A 6000-nucleotide genomic window follows, 5' to 3' on the forward strand; every position below is an offset into this window, starting at 1 on the left:
TAGTCATTTTTTGTATTTTTATGTCTATATAGTTTTATTTCAGTTTTAGTTTTTGTTATTTTAGTACAAGTTAAACTAATTGAAAATGAGAAATGTTTCCTTGGTAATTAGCTGAAAAAATATTTTATTTCATTTCAAATAAGTTTTTTTTTAATGGTTTCGTTTTAGTTTTAGTTTCAGTAAAGTATAATAACCCAGGTGCAGACTCAGTCAATATTATATCTATTAATATAATATTTCTATTCATCTGCAGTGAAATATTTTAGAAGCAATGATTCCATGCTAATAGACTACACAGTGCTACAGAAGATTACAACCAAATGGCTTCAGGACTGAGCATGTACATTTAAAAAATTAATAAATAAAAACCAACCAAAAACAATATATACATTATGTTGCTTAGACAAATTATTTAGTTAGAATACACAGAACGGCCATTAATGGAGAAAGAACATCTTTTCAGCCAGATGGTGTAGTTCCAAAAATTACCAGCAGGTGCTACAGTAATTGTGTCATGATAATCAGCCAAATTTTGACCTCTTGGTTCCAGTAACGTTACATATACTACAAAGAAAGCTACTGCTTACAACCTTAGATAAACAAATTATTGTCTAATTACTCATATTTTATCACAGTAATTAAGAGTTGTTTTCCAACAGTGCCCTTGCCATGATGCTCCTGAGAACATGAGAAGAGCATTCCCACCATAAAAACTTCTGCTCTGTGACCTAACTTCTCACTATCCATCCGTGTTCTGAAGAAAACTGGAGGAACAGCTTGTTTCTCTTCACCCCCTGACGTGCTCCTTCTTACCTTGTCCTCCCTTGGCAATTTCTCAGCCCTGCAAATCAGACATATGGAATGGGGGAAGGCTTGCCAAGAAAGATGCACTAGCAGAGACTGGTGGGTCTCGAGGTTCCTGACAGACATTGCGAGAGAAACGGGGCCTTTCTGCCTCTCTGGCAGATGGCTGGAGGAAGTGGAACAGGCACAAGAGAGATACAGGAAAAGCTTGAAAAGACAGCTCCAACAAAAGCCAGGTGTTAAGAGATGAACCTCCTTACAAACTCTTGATCTAAAGCATCACAAGCAGAGATTAAACAAACATTTCTGCTAAAGATCAAATATTAAACGCTAGCCCTAAGTAAATATTACACATTAATAAATATGGGGGGCGATCATATTGAGATTACACGACCACTTTCGTTTGTGGAATTAATTATAATTGCTGACAGCAAATAAAGCATTTCTACAATTTTGTGTAATGCATCATCCACACCACTAGGCATCAGTATAAGCCCAAGACGACTTAGTTTCCACCTTTAATTTCTCTTTTCCTATGATGGATTACAAAAATGGGACTAGTGCAGATTGATAGACCTGGTTCTGCCTCATCAACTCTCGCTTTCATTAACATGCCTTCTAGTATGAATCATAGTAATGCATTCTTGCTTATTCTGAATGAAGAGAGAAAAACACCAGCAAATGAAAATGCAGTGGTGTTCAAAAACATACTTATTTCTCAATTTATTCAATTTTTGCATTTCCTCTGGAAAGTGTATAAACTGGTCCAACCAATTTTATAACAAGCATGACAAATTTGTAAGAATATGAAATATACTATGAAGTATGGATAAAGCAATCTAATAATAATAATATATAGATTTTTTTTTTTTTTAAATAACTCAATGACTGTTTTTATTTTGTGTCTAATGGATATAATCTGTTAAGCTTTCTTAAGTAGCATGTGTGTGTGATATCATACAAATGTTTAAAAAGGGAATTGGACTGTAAAACATTTCAATCCTGTAACTCCGTCATTCTTCTTGGTTCTGGAAAAATCAATTTAATACCGCTTCACGGCATGGATTTGTCACATGGGCCTCTACGTAATGGCTTTTATTGATTGTCATTTTACAGATTTTCCTCGCCAGTGAGGGCATATGCACAGGACAAATCTCTGTGATCAAAGGTGTGATGAAGCAATCATGCATTTAGGACCGTACGCATGATTCCATCACACCATCATTGACTTTGTGTCCAGTTGTCCAGCTGTCTTTGGTTGTCTATAGCTGCTTGAAATAAGGCTTAGGACTCATCAGTTGTTCAAACAAGGTCTAATCTCACTTATCCTCTGTTTACTTGCCCTTGAGGCAGGTAATTAGTCTTAATGACAGTATCAGATAATAGCCTTTAACTGAATCTGCTTTAAAAGAGGTTTTAGGGGACATGAACTATCTTCAGACTTGACTGTAACTTCTCTCTGCACAGTTTGTTAGTAAATATGTGAATATTAATAGTAAATATTACCAATCATGCACTTGACTCAAGCTTGAAAAGTAAGACCCGTTCACTATGTTGTGAATGCTGTAGGCCTGGCCGACCTCTTTTCAATCCTAGGCTGCAAGGATATTCATTCACTTATCAAGTTAGTGTCCAAGTAAGGCTATGAGATTTTTATCTGCCTAATTGCCCACAAGATATTGGACAGTGAAAAGGCGGGCTAAGCAACAACTGGGGCAAACATTTAATAAGTTTCTTGAATCCAGCAGGGTCAGAACTACAAGTGACAGTGGTTGAGAATGGAAGACTGATTTCCCCTCAGAGTGAAATATAAAAAGGGTAATTGTGAGATAAAGTTTAAAGTCACAGCTGTGGGAAATAAGTATAAAGTCGCATTGTGAAACATATACAGTCATAATTGGTAGAAACAGTTGCATTTGTGAAATTTGAAGGTGCAGTTATGAGAATAAAGTTGAAAAAAAAAATAAGTATGAAGTCACAATGTGAGATATAGACAAAATTATAAGAAATATTTCCATGTGCAGCACATCACCAGAAGTTGCAATTTTGAGATATAAAATTGCTATTGATATTAAGTTGCAATTGGGAAAAACTCAGTTGTGACCTTTTTTGAAAGTCAGTCTCAGAAATATGAGATATAAAATTACAATTATGATAAAGTCACATTGTTAAAATAATGTCACCTTTGTGAACCTGCAACTGAGAAATACATTTTTTTTTGCAGTTGTTAGAATGTAAAGTAAGAGTTCTGAGAAATAAAACTGAGATATAAAGTCACATTTTGAAATATCACAATTGTGAGTACCAGTCACATTTTTTAGATAATATAAAGACAAAATAAGAAATAGTTCAAATTCAATAATAAATGTAGAAGCAATTATGAGATATAAAATCACAATTACAAAAAATAAAGTTGTAATTGTGGAAAAGTCACAGTGGTGAGATATAAAATCAAAATTATGATAAAGTTGCATTGAGACATGAAGTCACATTTGTAAAGTGGAAATTGAGAGATAAAAAGTCGCAATTGTTAGAATGTAAAGTTACAGTTACGAGAAATGAAGTTGCGATAGTCTAGTCTTGTAAGGTTACAATGTGAGACATAAAGTCACATTTTGTGATATAACTATAATCACAATTGTAAGAAGCATTTGTTAGACATGAGGTCGCAGTTTTGACATATATAATGTCGCAATTGTGAAAAATAAAGTATGAATTCATCTTGGTGAGATATATTTATAGCCACAATTGTGAGATCTAAAGACAAACTTAAAAGAAATAGTTCCAAAAGCAATATATGATATATGCAGAAGCAATTTATTTTTCTCTGAGACAGAAATAAGCTTCCTTTCTTAAGAAAGTTTTTCCAAAATAATGTAGCCTTCTGCCAGTTACCAGTTTTTCATTGAGGTTATCTTAGTTGTTTGTTCTTATATAATGCACTGACTGTGACTGATGAAGCTGTCCTACAGACATTAAGATGTATGTGACAATTGTTTAGGCTCATCTTCTATTGCCGCTTCCTGCTTTTGGTTGTACAGATTGCTGGTGTGTCAGCGGACGATGCTATTAAATGTTGACAAATGCTCTCGTCGACAAGCAGCATAGGTTAAGCTGTCCCTTAACATTCAGCAGGAATAATGAGGCAGGTGCCATGGACAGAGACAAATCACTAGCATACAACTTATCTTAAGCAGTAGAGAGAAGAGATTGGCCTGAGCCTGGACAGAGAATGAGAAGGAGTGAGAGAGAGAGAGCTGAAGAGATTACCATCTGTCTTTTAAACACTTAAATCAGTCCTTCTGCTGCTTCAGAAGCAGTTTTAAAAAAAAAGATTAACAGCCCTCCTTACAGGTCTCTGGTGTACTGAAGGAATCGATCACAAGTGAAGAGGAGGAACCAAATTGCATCCTAGAAGACAAACCCAAAACCACAAGAAGCCAAAGAAACCCATGATGCTTGTGACACAACTTGTTCAGCTTTGTTTTAGAAGTAAATGGCATTGAACAACTAAACCCTAAATGTAATGCTGCTAAAATGAGTTGTGTTCTATCATCACTGTCTGCAGAGTTAAATGTGTATATGATGAAGACAAAAAAAACATAGAAATAAAAATAATTATATTTTCTATCTTGATATAAAATGAAACAGAAGAGATTAAAGATACAGAGAATGTTAAATTTAACTCAAAGATGATAGTTTCATGATTCATTTTTATATTTTTCACTTCATATGAGGTGTAGGCTATATTGTGGGCGTTAAATCGATCAGAACACATGGGAAAATGAATCGTGAAATATGACATTTTGGGTGGAGAACAGCAGTATTGCAGAGGATGCCACCCTGTAGAGTGATGTTGAATTCAACAAGGAATTGCAAAACAGCCTGCAAAAGAGCTCTCCAGATGTCATCAGCCTAGCCCACAAGCCACTTCAGAATCATGATGATAGTTAAGAGATCTAGCCCAGCTGTTGTTAAGTAAAACATTAAATATGTATATATATATATATATATACATATATATATATATATATATATATATATATAAACTATATATATAAATATATATATATATATATATATAACATATATGATATAAGATTATAAACTTAAAAAAACTAAATAGACTAAAACTTAAACTGAAATAATATAAATATTTAAAGAAAAAAAAATACAAAAATTAAAATGAAAATATAAAAAAATTAAAACTCTTTCAAAATATAAATAAACACTGCAAAACACAGTAACAATACTCTAGGCATGTCCCTCTGATCATGAAGTGAATCAGTTGCAAAAAAATAATGATTTCATTTAAAGTTTACTATCTTTCACAATTACAATAATATCTCATTTACAACTTCAATATCAGCAGAAAAGCACTAGATTATTATTTAATCTGACTGCTAAATATGTAATTTCACAATAACCACATATATCGAATGTATGCAAATAAATGCAAAATTTTCAGTCTATACTGTCTCCCTTTTTTTTTTTTTTTTACAGCATTCACCAGATCATCAAAGAAACCACCCATTAACACTACAAATAACAACAAAGTCAACTGACACAAAGCAACATCTTATTTTCTTGAGAATTAAGGACAAACTAACAGATTGTTTGAATGAGCAACACAAACACCATTCACCATAAAATTTTGAAATTTCACTGTTTTTTAACTGTTTTTTTCTGGAGTCTAAGGGGTATGTCAGCGCAGGACAAAGGCGCAGACAGCACTCGTGTTTGTTATCTTATTTTATAATTGACTAATCATATCAGCAGCACATAATCCTGACACAAAATGACCAGTTAACATTAATTGACTAATCATATCAGCAGCACATGTGAAAGTGTGAATGAGTACTAGTCAGGTGAAATCAAGAGTGATAAAGAATCTCAATACATTGAAATTTTGGATCCGTGGCAACTCCCCGAATCTCAGTCCCATAGAGAACCTGTGGTCAGGTCTCAAGAGGCGAATGGACAAGAAAAAGCCCACAAATTCTGAGCAACTCCGAGAACTAATAAGACAAGAATGGCTCGCCATCACTCAGGATTTGGCCCAGAAGCTAGTATCCAGCATGCCAGAGCAAACTGCAGAGGTTATGAAGCACAAGGGTCAACCCTGTAAAAAAAAAAAAAAAAAAAAAAAAAAAAAAAAAAAAATAAATTATATATATATATATATATATATATATA

Source organism: Cyprinus carpio, chromosome A16, assembly GCF_018340385.1.
Source record: "Cyprinus carpio isolate SPL01 chromosome A16, ASM1834038v1, whole genome shotgun sequence".
In the NCBI taxonomy this organism is placed as follows: Eukaryota; Metazoa; Chordata; class Actinopteri; order Cypriniformes; family Cyprinidae; genus Cyprinus; species Cyprinus carpio.